General features: G+C 45.7%; 1 protein-coding gene across 4 annotated transcripts in view; it reads left to right on the top strand.

Moving 5' to 3' along the window:
- The window catches only part of AP1S2 (adaptor related protein complex 1 subunit sigma 2), a 116,173-nt gene that overhangs the window by 39,115 nt on the left and 60,050 nt on the right, over nucleotides 1–17,008 (top strand). The gene's annotated exons all lie outside the window — the stretch shown is intronic.

The raw sequence follows: 17,008 nt of genomic DNA, 5'->3' as shown, positions 1-17,008 counted from the left end.
CGTCAGGCGAGCACAGAAAGGTGTCCAATCTGGCACATGCAAGTCATTTCCTTCCCCCCCCCCCCCCCAAAAAGGAATAGTCTCGCTGACCAGGGTGCAGTTACCTTCAGCAGTCCACTAGTCCCCATCTCTGTAGCCAGTCTCTAAAGTCCCTGGCTGCTCTGATCATCAGGAAGTTGCCCAGGGGCGGGTGGGATCGGTCAATGACCGGGTCAGCTACTCTATTGCAGTCTCCACCCAAGAAGATAGGTGCAATAAGGTGCGAAGCCAACTTCTCAGATAAGTCTGCAAAGAAACCCCCGTGATTTGTCTTGGGCTTATATATCCCAACTATGGTCAAGTCACGCCATCTAACCTGTTGGACACCATTACCTACCTCGCATCGGAGTCGAGATCACTTGTTTTTTTTTTTGAATGGGACACCTAGGCAGACCCATACGAGTACCCTCACCCATGCAAATGATGAGTACGTGGTGGCGAACACTTGCCCTCTCCATCGTTTATGTATTGCAACCTTCTTGGGGCCTGTTAAGTGGGACTCCTGCACAAGAGCTATATGGGCACCTCGCTGTTTTAGGTATACATGTACTTTTATAGTGTTTAGCGATACTATTTAACCTCTTGACATTCCAGTTGATAAACGTATAAGTTAAGAGGAATGCCATAGTACGATGAATATATGGCATGTCGTGTCGACTTCCAGCGGGTGTTTATCCCCAGTGTGGTCTAAGCATGTGTATCGCCATATGGGGAGAAGTTCCAGCCTGCGTAGGGGTGTAGTAAACAATCCCTGTAAACGAAACATTAACAACCCAACTCCTGAACCCCAGGACAAGATGTGGATTCACCCGCATTCAAACCAGTCAACATTCTGACAACTTTAGAATGATTCTCTGCCACACACCTATATAGTGTTGGGGGTGCCTTCAGACAGGTCCCTCCAGGCTTCGCTTCATACCATCCCACTCTATATTAACAATATTCCACAGCATTGTCATCCCACACCCCGGATAGAATTTAACAACTTAAATCGTCAATCCATGTGGAATAGTAGTTCTCCTTCATGGCATAGCTACAGCTCACCCAGTTTGATGTCATCCGATCAGCTCATCCAGAGATCCAGGCATTACATGTGGGGCAGGTTTGTCAGAATTATGGGAGGAAATTGAAACATGATCTTAGTCAGAGTTCTCCTGCTACTCCTTTCGTTCTGAGGGATGGTTCAAGCTCCTCACACTCCAGTCGCCACTTCGACCGCCCTTCAGCTCTCTTTGAGAGCTGGGGATGCGACGGGGATGCCGGTAGACAAGTTTTCACCCTTTTCTCGGTGGTCTGTTGGTTTCCAGTTGAGCCCCTTCGGTGGAGGTAGAGTCCTGTTGAGGTAGTTGATCCATCCAGTTGCAAGCCTGGTCTGGGGAGGTGAAAAAGTGTCTTGCCCTCGTGTGTGACACTAAAGGTATCAGGAAATTGCATGGCACATTTGATTCCCATTTTGCAGAGTCACTTTTACGCTTTAGTAAAGGATGTGCGTTGTAGTTGTACTTCCCTGGTGAAGTCAGTAAGTATCATCACTTTTCTATTCTCTACTGTTGGTTCTCCTTTGATTCCTGTCTGAGGACATGATCTCTCTTTGAAATGGAGAACCTTGGCAACTGAAGCTCTGGGGCCCGCTCCTGGTTGCGGGGTCATGCTGCCACACGGTGGCACCGCTCCAGCGCGAAGAAGGAGGAGAGGCCCTCAGGGGCTATTTCAGTGCGGAACCATGGGCCAGATGTACGACCCTTTTTTGCGGCAGCAAACCGGAGATCCTCCCGTTTGAGGCCGCAAAAAAGGGTAATGGCATGTACAAATAAGTCAGTGACTCGCAAAATAGCATTTGCGACTCCCGCGATTAGGAAGGGGCGTCTCTTCCTATCACCATGCCATGTACAATTTTTTTGCGGCCGCAAAACACTTGCAGTTTACCACCTACTTCAAGTAGATGGTAAACTACTTTCAAATGGGAAGGGATCCCCGTCACTTTGTGAGTATGTGAGAAAATATTTTTAAGAGCAGCCAGTGGTCACGGACCACTGCCTGCCCTTAAAAAAAATGAAACTGAAAAGTTTAATTTTTCTTTTTAAATGCATCCCGTTTTCCTTTAAGGAAAACGGGCTACATTTAAAAAAACAAAGACTGCTTTATTTAAAAGCAGTCCCAGACATGGTCGTTTGCTGACCCTAGCAGGTCACCATCCCTGGGAGTGCTAGCCATTCCTAATGGGGGTCGCAAAGTGCTCCAGCCTCTGATATTCATGAGGTATATAATATGCGACCCCATTAGGAATCGCAAACAGTGTCTTAGTCCTAGTTATATATCCCAATTTGCGCGTCGCAAATTGGTGAGTCATACATCTGGCCCCTAGTTTCTAGCTAAGTGGTCAAATTGGCAACAGGCCCCTACATGCATTCTGGCAGTCCAGTTATGCAGATAGTACTGCGTCTGGCTTTGTTTTCGGCATCTTTGGCTCATATTTCTAAAGTCTTTACTCTGCGTTCCATTTTGGACTGACTCTTATGGCAGTGACTTCTGATTCTACATCCCCTATTGTGTGCTAGGCAGTAGTCCCTCTTTCCGCCAACCTTTTGTGGTCATCCCTCAGGAGACCCAGCTCTGTTATCAAGGTGTCTAACTTGAGTTCAAGTGTCTCACGTGACGCTGCAATAGTTTGCAGGATAGTGTCCAGGGTTGCTCCCACATGTCTGTCCTGGGACGATCGTCGCATTTTGGTTTTACTTTCTTATGCACTGGTGGAGATTCATTTTTCTTCGTATTTTTTCCATGATGATGTCTCCTCTCTATGATTTGGCACCATCAGGGCCCGATGTCCCCATTATGTCATCTTTAGGTGGGTCTCTGTTCCGTCGCCCCTCACAACCATTCAGGCAAAACTGCTCCCAGCTTTTGACCTACCTTCCACTGTTATAGGCCCTGGGGCAATGGGAGAATTGCTGTTATGAGGAAGCCCGTGTTGTTATTAGGGGGGGGGGGGGATCACACTCCCCTGTCTCTCATGGGGGGGGAGGGGTCTCCTAGCGCTGGTAAGTGCACCGACAATGCTCAGTTCACCACGGTCAATATTAGGCCTTTGTAAGCACGAAGGTAGAAAAGTATATGTCCCCTGGGTTCAATAAGATTCCGGCCTCCAGGTCTTGGGGCACGAGGATGCTGTCATGTGGGAACAGAGAAAGGTCACCAGCGCATTATAGGCTGCGCTTTGGTGTTCTTGTTCTCACTCCTACAGTTCAGGTGGTCAGGGTTCTTAGAAGTATGGCCTGCTTACTCGTGGAGCTCCACGTGTGCTCCCCCCCCCCCCCCCCCCCCCCCGAAGTATGGGGCTTCAATGGGGTCTGCACTGCAGCCGCCATCACCCGTGGCGCGCAATGAAATGAGCGTGATCTGAAATAAAGTGATACCCCTACCCCCCGGTGGGTTTTATATCATAGAAACATCAAAGAGGGTGTGCAACCTCTCCTGTTCCTCGTAGTGCCCTCTGGTCGCACCGCAAAGGTGCTGAACGTCAGTGGATGAAAGCCCCCCCCCCCCCCCCCCCTTTCTTCTCTCAGCGGTCGGGTGTCAGCTGACCTCCGGTGACTTTGCTACTTTGCTATTCAGTTTGCGACCCACGTGTACACGTGTTTCACAAGGGAGAGGTGGACTCTGATAAATGTGTGCCTCTGCCTGCTCCTGATGCAAGGGAGAGACCCCCTCTGCCAGGTATTGTGGTTCACAGGGGGCGGTTTGTCCTTTACTCTGGCTGGGTATCAGGGCTCACTAACTGCTTTCACATTTTTCTCAAGGACGATCTCCGGTCCTCCTTTGTGCGGTCGCCCGGATGTCCTCCCTTGGCGCCCCTCCGGCGGGTCAGCTTCATGTGTTGGGGGGGGGGGGGGGGGAGGTTGGCGATGCTAGCAACACCACCTTTAATAACCCGTGTGCGAGGTTGGGGTCGCCACAGCTCTGCCGCTGATCCGCCATTTTGTTCAGCAGCCACTGTGGGCCGTGCCGGCTCCTATAGTCTAGTTTTGGAATAGTTTGTCCTGGGACACCTCTTGCTCACCCCCAGGTATTTTTTGGGGTTTGAGCTCAGCTTAGCAGCTCACGATGGGGTAGGATGGTGGAGCTGTACGGTAGTGCTGTAGCTGCGCATCTTATCGCATTGGTGTTTGGTCATGCCCCCTGCAGAGATCTGCATGCCAGCTGGCACAGTCTTGAGTTCTGGTCAAGCTGAATCCAGCTTTCATTCCTTTTAGGTTGCTAGATGTACATAATTAAATTGCCTTTATTACAACTTCTTTGATTTTCACCAAGTGGTAACTGCATTCTCAGTCAGCATAATAGAAATCCCTGCTGGCTGTTTTACACCAACTGTCATACCTTCCTGAAGCATCTGATCTCAATTAAACAATATGTACTATATATTTTGATTGGGAAGTGCCAAAATAAACAGACGAGGCATCCTTTTTTTTGTTGAGATAGAGCCACGTACTGGCTGTCACATCCCATCTCACATGGAGAAGTGTCAACCAGATGTAGGAGGCCGATTGGGTGGTCTTGTGTCCCCTTTAATGGGGCAGGACAGGTGTCTCTCACTGAGGCTTGCGGGAGGGGAAAGGGGGAGGAGATATATTAGTTTGCTGGCCAAGCCACAGTAGTTTGTTAGAGTGATGGTGTGCGAGGGGTTTATATGGAATATTTATACACCAGGTTAAATTATGATGTTATGATCTTTACTCCCTTCTTACCCTTCATTACTTATTGAAGAGCGAAAAAGACAAATAGGTGGGGAAGTAGATGGCGAGGAGTTACAAGTAGTATTCTTTCCCTGTAGTGGTGTGAAGTGGTAAATGCACATGTCACGATGCACATATAAATACATAACTACTTAACTGGTAGAATGAAGAGAACAGAGGCAATAATCTCTTACACCTTGTAGCTCTGGTTACAGATGTTTACATATGTTTTCTATAATGGTCTCCTGTTCTTTGGTATGTGCAGTTCGATCTGTCGTACTGTGGTGTTTATTGCCTTTATACTGAAGTATACTGCGTGGTCTACCCTAAAGTATGATGAGAAGTTTGGGCAGTCACAAAGCAGAGGTACTACGCAACTGGAAGATTTACTTTCCATGGGATGAAGTTTCTAATAGGAATGAAAATTTGCCTAGCTGAAGTGAAGGTAAGTTTCCGTTCTATTAAGGACATGAGGGTGATGATTATGCTGTTTCTTCCTTCGCTTATATTCACATTTCAAAATCACAGCAGCCATCAAAACACTACAAAAACGACTTTTCCCATAAACATAGGGGAAAAAAACACAAAGTTCAAGCAAATCAGGGGTCCTTCTACAGTGTCCACAGCCGATCCAACGTGGTCCTTCTTTGGTGTCCTCTTTCTTCACACTACTCACGTCACCATCAGTTTTCACAAGTTCTGTTTGGAACCATCACTTCCTGCACAGAGAGGCATGATCAGTTACCCATTTCCAGTGTGTGGGGCAGTTAGAAGAGACAGTTCAAATGGCACAACAGTTCATTCCAGGCGTATACAATACAGAACACCATTATCCTTGTCTGAGAAAAAGTATAACAATCTGCAGCAAAAATGCAATTACTTACTCCAGTACGTTGGGAGGGAAAAAAACTGTATGTGCATCAGTTGCCGGGTGGGATAATCCTCGCTTCTGTGTCCTTAATAGAATTGAAACTTACCTTCACTTTAGCTAGGGAAATGTTCATCCTGTTGGGACCGGAGGCGAGGATTATGCTAGTTTATAGCTTGTTGGACACCAATTGGGCCCATTCCAGCACCATAAACCTCCTGAAGGTTGAGTCCAAGGACCAGTCTGCAGCTCTCATTAGATCCTCCAAGCGTGGCCCTAGACAAAAAGCTTTTGAGGCCATAGCACCTCTTCTGGAATGAGTGCCAAAGATATTTTTATAACCCAACAAACCCAGCGGGCTATCTTATGAGAGGACACTGACTTGTATGGCTTTCTTACTGCAATGAGCAGTTGGTTTTTACCTGGAGGACGGACCTCCATTGTCAAGTCTTCGTATGCTTTAAGGCATTGTACCAGGCACAGTTTAGGGGAGTCTGGGAACGCTGGATAGGAAATTAATCGAGTATGGGACTTAGTTCTTGTACTCACTGCGAAAGTCACCCCTTCTGGGGAAAAAATACTGCCTGAGATGTTCAGGCAAAATAACGGCCAATTTGTTCGAAATCTCATTCCTGGACAAGAACCTGTTTGGTTGCCAGGATAAGAAAAAGTTAAGCACCAAATTGACGTCCGTAAGTGCAGAGTAACGGTGTTCTGGGGGATGCGAAAGGCAAATCCCTCTGAGCAGTCTGCACACAAACTGGTGTTGCCCCACTGGGGCCCCACCAATGGGGCATGGTCCGCTGAAATAGAGAGGAAAGCATTAATAGAGGGATATACCATTCCTTCCTCTGTCCAATCGGCAAGGAAATTAAGAACTTGCACTAAATTGAAGCCCACTGGATCAGCCTCCCTTCGCAAACACAACAAACCCACCTGGTCCAGGATGAGCGATTATCGCTTTGTAATACTGTCTTGCCAGGCCTTGGAGAGTAAAGACACAGTATGTCCTGAAATGCCTGGGAGCGACCAGAATTGGCAGAAATCTGCTAAGCCAGGAGGTTGAGCGACCCTTCTTGTACCAAGGGGTGTGGGCATAGGTCTATGCTTAGAAGAATGTGAGGAAACTGGGGGAGTTGGATTAATCCTAGGAAAGTTGCTGAAAAACTTGAAACCACACTTGAGAACTCCAGATGGAGGTGATCATCACCAAGTACGCCAGTTGCCTGTGCAATTGAGCTGATGCCCGGGTGATCATGGAGAAAGGGGGATTCGCATGACCCTGCTCTCTACTCCAATCCTGGATAAACGCATCCATCGCCTCCGCCTTTGGATCTGGTCTCCAACTGAAGAACTCCTGTAACTGATGGTCGAGGCAGGAGGCAAACAAATCGATGGAGCAAGAGCCTTATCAGTCCATCAGAGGGGCAAAAATCTGTGGATCCAACTTCCAGAGACTGGAATCCCGGAGGTAACGAGAGTACCAGTCTGCCGCCTGATTCGATTAACCCGAAAGATATTCTTCTGTAACCGATACCGGAGTCTCCAGGCAGAAATATCAAAAGCTCTTTACCAGGTCCCGAGATTTTGTCCCACCCATGTTGTTGATATATCGGACCGCCAGAGTATTGTCCATCTTTAGAAGGGCACAGAACTGGACCCGGTCTTTCGTCCAGCATTGGACGGCGAACAACCCTCCCATGAGCTCTAAACAGTTTATATGTAAGGTCTGTTCTTGGTAGACCAGGTTTTTCCTGTGGAGAATTCACCACACCTGGTTCCTCAACTGGGACGGCTGGCTTCGGATTCCATCACCAAGTCTGGGGTGGAACCGAAAATTGCTCTGCCGTTCCAAGCCTCCATGTGGGTTAGCCACCACCTCATGTCTTCTCTGTCCTCGTCGGATAACGGTGCAACCTGAGAATGTTAGGCCTCTCCTTAGATGGTGGGCCTTGAGACGCTGCATTGCTCAGTAATGCAGAGGGCCGTGTGCGACTTGGCCAAGGTTTGGCGAAGCTCGTGCCTTATTGTCATCTTTCGTAATGGAGGGCTCGGGGAGGAAGAGAGGAAATCTACAACCCAACCTAACAAGGTTGCTCGTTGGACCAGGGTAAGAAGCGATTGCCTCTCAATTACAGAACCTGGGCCCTGCAACAGGTTCACCGCTGTCTAAAGCTGTAGGCCTTAACTGGTGGGGACATTGGGCTAGGAAGAGCACATCGTCCAGGTAAACAATCATCCGAATGCCCTGTGCTCTCAAGACCACCACTGCCGGCTTGAGAACCTTGGAGAACCATCAGGGGGCCGACAATAGCGCAAAGGGAAGGGTGGTGTACTCAAACTTGTTTGTGCCACTTTAACTGCAGGAACTGGCGGTGAGGGACAAGCACTGGAATCATGAGGTAGGCATCCTTCAAATTTAGCCGGACCATCCAATCCAAAGGACGAAGGACGTCCCTGAGCAGGTGAACGCCCTCCATCTTGAAGTGGCTGTAAACTAACCACTCGTTGAATTCCGTCAGATTGATCACCATTCTCCGACCCCCCCCCCCCCACCCACCATTGCTCTTGTCGACCGCATGCACTACAACGCATGAGATTACAACGCTGTTGCGACCGCGTTGTTGCCACGCAAAACATTACATCGCAAGTCGTTTCTATGGTTTGCTGTAGGGGGCGCGCTGGACTTAGGAATAGTATAATTTACTATTCCAACTCCAGCGTGTGCAACAGTAGGGAAGCTGTTGGAATAGTAAATTATACTAATTCCTAAGTTTAGCGCGCCCCCCCCTACAGCAACTCGTAGAAACTACTTGCGATGTAATAGCTTGCTGTGTAACAACACAATCGTTGTAACCGCATGTGTTGTAGCGCATGCGATGTAAACACTGTTTCCCCCAGAAAAATATTGCTTAAAAACTCAAAGGGCGGTTCCTCCGTTATACAAATAGCCCCTTTTTTGAGGAGGGCAGCCACCTCCTTGTTGCAGAGGCCTGCATCTCGACTGGAGAAAGAGATAGGCCAGGGGCATACTCTTTGAGGAGGGCTGCTGTGAAACTCTACATAAAACCCCTGTATTTGTAACACCCAAGCATCTTTGGTGATATCTGCCCAGGACGAAAGAAAGTGAGGCAGGTGACCCCCCCCCCCCCTCCCACAATAACCAACTGTATCTGAGCTGAAGGTAAAGCACGCACCGCTGGCTTTCCCTCTCTAACCTCCACAACCACAGAACTTCTTCCTCTCATTGTGTTAAAATGTGGGTTACGTTAATACTGTCCACACCTGGAGCCTTGTCCCCCTGGGGGGGGGTTGGATAGGAGGGATGGACGGTCGAGCGGGGGGTGAACACTTTCCTGCTATTGGATTGGGCCTTATCTAGCGACATGAACATCATCACAAACTGATTGAGTTTTTTGACTAATGGTTCCCTGAATAGGTCCCCTTGCACCACCACTCCGGCTTCTGAGGAGGCAAGGTCTCCCAACTTTGAATTGACCTTAATTAGTAAGAAGCGGCACCACTCTGTACAATGCACAGTTCGCGTTTCCGGCAAAGAACAAAGATGATGGTGCACTGAGCCTATCCCGATAAGACTTCCGGGGATATAAGAGAACCTGAAGACTTGGCCTCTTCGACCATATCGAGAATTTTGGTGAGGGTCCCAACCGTGTCAAGGAGTTTGTCCTGGCAAGAACACCTAGACATGTCAATATACTTTTAGGGGTCCTTGACTTTCACGTCAGCCAGCTGTGTTGTGCAATCACCTAGTGACTGCATGAGGTTGGAATTCTTTATTACTTATTTTACCCTTTACCGCTGCGTAACCGGCAGAGTATTAGTATTTTGTTCCAACTGCAGGCTGTGCAGAACCATCAGTATAAATTATGAAGTCATACCGATCTAGAGGCATTATTTCACTGGGCAGAGAATATTCTTGTTCATATTGTTGGTATGCTTGTGTTTGTAGTGTAGAGTCAAAAACATAATCTACATATGTTGCTGTAAGTGAGTTGGCCCATTGTATCCATCTAGGATGTAAGACTTTTGTGTTAGGAATGCTGGCCTTTGTGACAGCGTCTAAGGCTGGAATCGGGATTACCACAATTATGAGTTTTCCCTGACCTAGTGACCTTTCTTCCACTACAACTGTATGTACTTCAGTCAGTATTTTTTCTGTTGATACAAAACGCATCTCTGTATTGGAATATACATGCGATTTTATATGCAATTGGTACAGTCACCCTCTTCGAATGGGACATGTGTCCTGTGGTCCCTGCAGCTGTGGATTGCCAATTGTGTTGCGTTTACACATGTGTCTAAGTGTTTTGCAGCAAGCCTGGTCAGCTTGTACTGAACGCAAGATCTGTGTGTGTTCTGGTGTCCAATGGGTGTGTGAGAAGTCTGGACTAATCAGTTCATAAAATGGTTTAACCCATTGTGCATAATCAGGTATGTATGTTCTACCAAAATTCAGAAAACCTAAAAGCGATTGTAGCCTTTTTATTGTGGGTGGCGGTTGTAAAAGTGTGCACTTCTCTAGGAAATGTGGCATTAACTTTAACCTTCATTTGACAACTCGTATCCCAATAACAGGACAGTGAGTTAGGCAATTTTTGATTTATTTGAAGTTAAATTTGTAGCCTAAATGCTTGAATTATGCAATCTACTCTGGCCAAGTGTGTTGCAAAGTCGCCATCATCTGTTAACTATATACCATCGACTTAGGACAATGCTTCATGGTCAAAAGCTTGTAACAATTCTGTTACATGGGCTGAGAACAACCCAGGGCTATTCTTATACACTTGTGGTTATCAACAAAATTGTTTTTGAGAGCCTAGGGCGGTAAATGAAGTCCGATACCTGCTTTCAGGCTCTGTTTTGGCAGAAAAAAAGCAGTTGAGATGTCGAACGTGTTTTTATATTTTATATGCACTATAGTACTCAGTACCGTGCCATGAGCATTTTGAACTTCAGGTGTGCTTCTAGCACTGTTGAATTGTCTATAGTCTAAGACTAAGCAATATGAATGATTTGATGTCATCACTGAAAACAAAGGATTGCTCATTGGTGAGGTGCAACTTTCTCCTACACCCTGATATTAAAGCTGTGTGAGTATTACTCTAACCTGTTTGGCTTCACTTTTGATGGAGTATTGTGGTTGCACTTATGGCCTGGACCTTATTGGTATTATGTGGTAAGGTGAATCTTCATCACAACCCACATGTATGCGGCTTAATGCGGAGGCTTGTGCAATGGCCCACTCCTTGGTGTATGCATGTGTAACTGATTCTTGAACGAGGCTGGAAGAAACTGGTAATTTTATGCTTTCTCTGTGTGGGACTTACCTGACAAACTCAGTTGGCCAATATTTTTCAGCCAAGATAATGTCATAACCAAATGAGACGTGCCTGCCATGGGGTGCATGTATGAGCTTCTGTTGCGGCCGGTTTACAGCCGTAACACTAGCTCGTATTGAGAAAATGGAGCATGCGACTGAACTGTGTTTGGTCACATTGTAATGGGCCAGTCTGGACCGCCGTCCTGGTGTCGGACCGTCCCAGGACCGAGTCTGTGTCGGGTACAAGCAATTCCGCCCGACCTCGAAATCAAGCCCTCAGTCTCTGCTCCAGTGCTTCCACGTGGACATAGTCACTCGTTGCTACTGTTGCCAGACATTCCATGAGATTCTAGTGTGACTTCTGCCATGCTGTCTCCGTGCAAAGGCACCCTCTACTTGTAGTTGTAATTCATACATCTCACATTGGACACTTTGGGGCGGATTACGATGCATCATTATGGGCCTCGCGGGTTACTTTCCGACCGCCTCATTATGATGGAGCCGGACAGAAAGTAAACCGGCCGGTCAATCTGGCTGGCTTCCAACAGGTCTCAGATTCCGTGAGCCTGTCGGAAGCCAGACAGTAATCTCAAGGGTGGCCCTTTCCGCCCTTGACATTATGATGCACGGTTTCCATGCTGGCCTGTCGGACATGGAAACCATGTCGGAAAGCGTGTTTGGGCCCCCAGCAGGGCCCCCTTTGGTGCACAGCCTCTGGTTGGAGGCTGAAGGGGCACCAATGGTGCCCCCTGTTGATCCCTGCTCCTTGTCGCAGGCACCTTGACGTGCCAGCCACGGGGTGCAGGGGTGAACTGCACCTCCCTTTTCTCAATAGGATCTTCTGTTGCGGCCGGTTTATGGCCGTAACACTAGCTCCTATTGAGAAATAATAGTCACTGGACTTATTCCAGCCATCGCCAATTGTGGCTGTGCAGCTTGAACAGCCCTTGCTGGGGTCGCTGTTATGGTTTGCATAACTTATTGTATTAGCCGTCTGTATAGTGTAACTATATCTGTGTAGAGTATACCAAGTTCTGCTGCTGTGAGAACTCCTATTTGCGGATATGGGGTAAAGCCAGCTAGGACTGACCATGTTGCTCCTTCATTACTGAGGGGACGTAGTCTGACATTTTGGGGTTGTGCACCCATAGGAACCAATTCATGTGTTCCTGATATGTCAATTGAATTTCTAAATCCTCAAAGCTCTAAAGTTGTTTGATACTGCTGCTTCTGTGTATGTTTGAAAATTCCCTGTGTTGGCATTTCCTGCCTAGAATGTAACCCGCGAATAGAATATTTTTGCTCTATACGCTTCTTTTTTTACCAAGAAGGTAAAATGTATTTGAATATAAGGAATTCGGAGAGGGTAACTATTGTGGGTTAATCCTTTTTCAAAGATTCAAGCTTGAGCAACCTACGGCTAGAAGTAGGAGATTCTTACTTTGCTGGGGAGGATTTATCCCTAAAACCACGGACGTCTATGGTTAATTGGTGAGTAGGGCTTTGGGCTCATGAAAGAAAAATTACTCTGGAGACCCATAAAATAAGTACCCAAGCTAGAACATTGGTGGCGCCTTGTCATACTGTTCATACTATTTCAGTAAGACAGTGTTTGGACTACATCAACTTCAAAACTATGCAGAACTGAGTTTCTGCTTACCTGAATATGTTGACCTTAGTCCTGGCTAGCTCACAGTGCACCATCTGGACCCATTAACCCTATACGGTACTAGATGGCATGTGCACCACAGAACCTGACAACTCTGACTCCCCAAGGAAATTGTGGAAACTGATATAACCCTTTTTATTAAGTTACTTGGGCATGCTTAAAGGGTAACACAAGACGTACTCAAATTGTCATTTCAAACATATATTGAAGCAATAAGTTTCTTGTGTAAAGTACATGCGGTGCAATGGTTAATAGAAGGATTCAAAACGGAGTAATCCGCATTATGAGAATGGTAAAGAAAATAAACAGTTCAACCATTGTACTGTTACATTGATTATATGAATACATATCAATTATACATATACTCCTACCTAGCTTCCTATCCTAATATGCATAGTGCAGATCTACCAGAATGCCCCAGAGGGGTCTAACTCCCCATTTACTCGAGGGTATATGTCATCTGGGAAGCCCGTCTTGGTGTAGAACTGGGCGTCATCCTTCTTAGGATGGTAGCGGGATTCAGCTTGGCTGGAATTCTGGCATGGGGCGACCTCGACAGTGCCAGCAAAATGTCCCTCTCTCAAAACGAAGGGTTGGGAGTTTTTTTTTTAATAATAAACTTCACTCGTATTCTCTTGTCAGAGTTCTAGTCTAGCTGTTATTGTTTATTCTACTCTTGCAGAGCTGTCGCTGAACAGGCAACAACTTTTTGCGCAGTGAAGTTACTCCTTGTACAGAATGTTCAAGGGCCTGATAATATGCCTACGAAGAAGTGTATGTGTAAGCAAATCTATTTCTGACATTATTCCATAGGGGTGCACAAGCAAATGTGTGTTAAAAATAGTTATTTATAAAGATGTTCCCTTTAAATGTGTTCATGTAAAATGGTGGTATTCTGTACCCAGGGCGTAAGTAACTACATGACCCCTCCCTTCACAGCTGTCCTGCCGCCCCCAGGTTAATCATGACCACACTCTGTGATCTCGCCCCGATGAATGGGCCTACTCAGTTCATGGGTTTTATTCTTCACAGCATCAGCCTTCCACTGCTACCCCCACCACCTGCCCTCCCCCTATCCCATTTCCTATTTTCCCCACAGTTATCAACTGCAGGATTTAGACTGAACTCCTTGATATATGATGACATTTACCCCACACCATGTAACCTTTAGTATGCAAGGTGAATAGCACTGTGTATTGCTGCGAGACCAATTTTTAATAGCAAAATATGATTATTAGCTCTGTTGCTGTAGTGGGCTATATTTGTAAAGCCCAATAATGTCTTTTTTTTTTTTAAATAGAGAAAATAAATGCTTGACTCCACTAAACACTGTGCTGTTTCACACTCCACTGTGTAGTTGTCTATTCTCGAGGCCAAAGTGAGAAGCGAGTCAATCTTTGCAGTATTGTATTTTAACTACTCTGTGAGGGGGGACGGGTTTAGTAATGAGCTTGCAAAAGCTTCTTCCAAAATTACTATTCAGTTGTATAGACAGAGCAAAGCATTGTCATTCGTTAAGGATCTCTTCAAAGTACAGCTCTGAAACCTGCTGATCAAGCAGTGAATGTGCTCACCTGCCAGAGCACTGCATTTCAAATAGAATTTTTTTTGAAGGCTTGTGGTTCATTAGTCACAACAACTGATCACTTGAGTGTTCTCATCGCCTTAATGTTAGTTTGTCTTGCCACACTGCACTGTCTGAACACTAACTTATTAGCATTTTTTTCAGGTTCATAATCCATGTGGAGGTAGACGGTAGACAATACAGTTGTTTTAGTGGCAGTAGGATGAGATTTTCAGCAGTGCACCAGATGTCTTCCACAAAGTAATTTAACATTATAAATAAGGCTGGTATTAAAGCTGTCTGTGCTTGCCTCGGAGCAGCTTTCCTGTGCTGCTAACCTCCATCCCTTATAAATTAATTTGTCACATGCTGTAACAAAAGAAAAAAATACTCTTGTCACTATTCTAAAGCCACTGGTGAGACTTTCCAATCCCTATAAGCACATTAACGACTTCTGAAAATACAGAAGGACAGAGGTAAACGATTTGAATGAAACATTGAAAGGATGGTTCCAAATTCTGACTGAGCTATTTTTAGTCCATAGTTTGTGCTGGCGAGGTCGTATTCACAAAATACCCCATCATCTATTGATCTCTGCCTGCCATTGCCTCACGTTTACACCACTAACAGGACCATTGGGTTTGGGAAGGGGGGGGGATTGAAGCCTACAGATAATCCTGCCCTTAATGTCCTGTCCTCCAACCAGACGTGCAATAGGCCACTGCAGAAGAATAGATTTCCCAAGTGTTTGTCAGAAAGTATACATGCATGTACTTAAGTCTTGTGTAGGTAGGGAAGAAGCAGTAGACGCAGGGTGAAAATTCTTCCTCTAACCACCACCGCCACCCCATAGAATATTATCGAAAAAGAGAGGAATCAAAACATGCATTTTAAAACCGTTTTCACATACGTTAGCTAAAAATACATAGGCTCTGAAGTAACATCCATTAAATATTCAAGTTCTTTTATGGTATGCCATGCCATTGAAATCTGATGCTCCTCAGAAGTCTTCCTCTTTGCAATGTTTTTCGAATTATCTGTGGGTGCCCCCGTTTGCCTAAAACTATGTATGTGGTGCCAGGGCAAGTATTTTAGCATGTGCTCCCCTTTTTGCATGGGTCTCCTTTGTGGCAGAAATTGCATACAATATGCTTGCCAACATCCCCCACATCTGAAGAGCCATAGCTGGCAGGTGGCCAATCTCTTACCCAGCACCTAAAGCCTGTAACAACCTCCCACGGAACATCAGAGCCGCCAGCTCAGTCCTTGATGTACACAAGAAATGGAAAACTTGGCTCTTCCACTAGTCCCCAGCCAGTGTGCCGTCCTCCTTCAGGCGCCAGGCTACCCTCCTGGATGATGCACACGCTGTACAAATACACATACGGTAACATAAGATAAAAGTGACAAAAGTTTGCAATTAATGCGGTCCATAAAACATTGGCTAAATGTATGTCCAAAGTGTTCAGTATGTCAGAGCCAGAATTATGCCACAGTTGTCCACCCTTATGCCAAGAATTGTCTATAATATGCTCATGGTACCATTTTGTAACTGGTGGCCCATTTGCTAAGAATTTCCTCAAAAGTGCCTGCGTTTTCTATGAGTGCCCATATGCCAAGAATTACTACTTGTATGCCAGTACCAGTATTTTGCCATGGGCGCCCAATATGCTAGGAATTACCTCCAGTATTTTGTGATGGAAGCCTCTATAAGACCAGAATTACCTTCAACTATGTGGTTGCTGTCCAACCTCTCTTTAAGAATTCAAGAAAGGACTCAAGACCTGGCAGTTCCACTGACCCCTCGGAAGTAGCATAGCACTCGGCGCCTGAGTGATTCGCTGCACTTCACAAATCCTGATTGATATATAAATGACATCCATGTGTTAAGGCCTCTGTTTACATGAGTTTGCATATTAAATTAGAGCTATTGGCTTTGACAATGCTGATAGGTCTGACTTGGTAGTGTGGCTGTCTGCAATCCTGTTGTTTCCAGTACTTTAAGAAATCCACCGAGTTGGCTTTGGCTCTGTTCCATGTGAATTAACCAACTCAACTCCATGCTGTTAGCTTTTTAGAACCATCCTTCGCCCTTCCAATGCAAGACATGAGGGACTATTTTACATGTAAAAAGCACATTAAGGCATTCTATCCCGACATCTTTGCTGCTTATGCATTAAGTAAAGTAGTTAATGTTGTTATTTTTTCAGACTTCTTTTAATTGTCTTCCACAAACCAGGTAGTAGTGTTCCCTGAAAGGGAAAACCGCACATCAACAAGAAATGGTGTAAAATATGTGACGATGAAAGGCATGGATATTATGTGAATTTTGCTGTAAGTACAGCAGGGTGCTTGGCTGGCTTAAGTCACCCACTACCCAAGGGTGCAATAGGCATGTAAAACATGCACATAAATAGCAAAACAAGATAGCCAATACAGCACACAAATACATGTATTCAAATAGATCACATAAATAAATCTTTGTTACAAGTAGACCATATTTTGTTAACCAATTTAGTCAGTCCATACAATTCTGCAACTTTTCATAACCAGTATATAAGACACAAAGGGCATTCCACAAGATTCTTATCGTAGAAAGCGTATCATTTTATTGGTTCACTTTTCAAAATCAATTCCCAGCAAACAAAGCAGCCAACACGTGTTTCGTCTGTACATATAGGTATTGAGACTTTATTTCAAGGCTGGAAAAACAGACATACAACCAATCAATTGACTCAATATGGGTCATCAATAATACAAAAATGAATACAATTGAAATATCAATAAATGTCTC

Source organism: Triturus cristatus, chromosome 8 (assembly GCF_964204655.1).
Source record: "Triturus cristatus chromosome 8, aTriCri1.1, whole genome shotgun sequence".
Taxonomy (NCBI): domain Eukaryota; kingdom Metazoa; phylum Chordata; class Amphibia; order Caudata; family Salamandridae; genus Triturus; species Triturus cristatus.
This window is presented reverse-complemented; position numbering and strand designations above follow the sequence as displayed.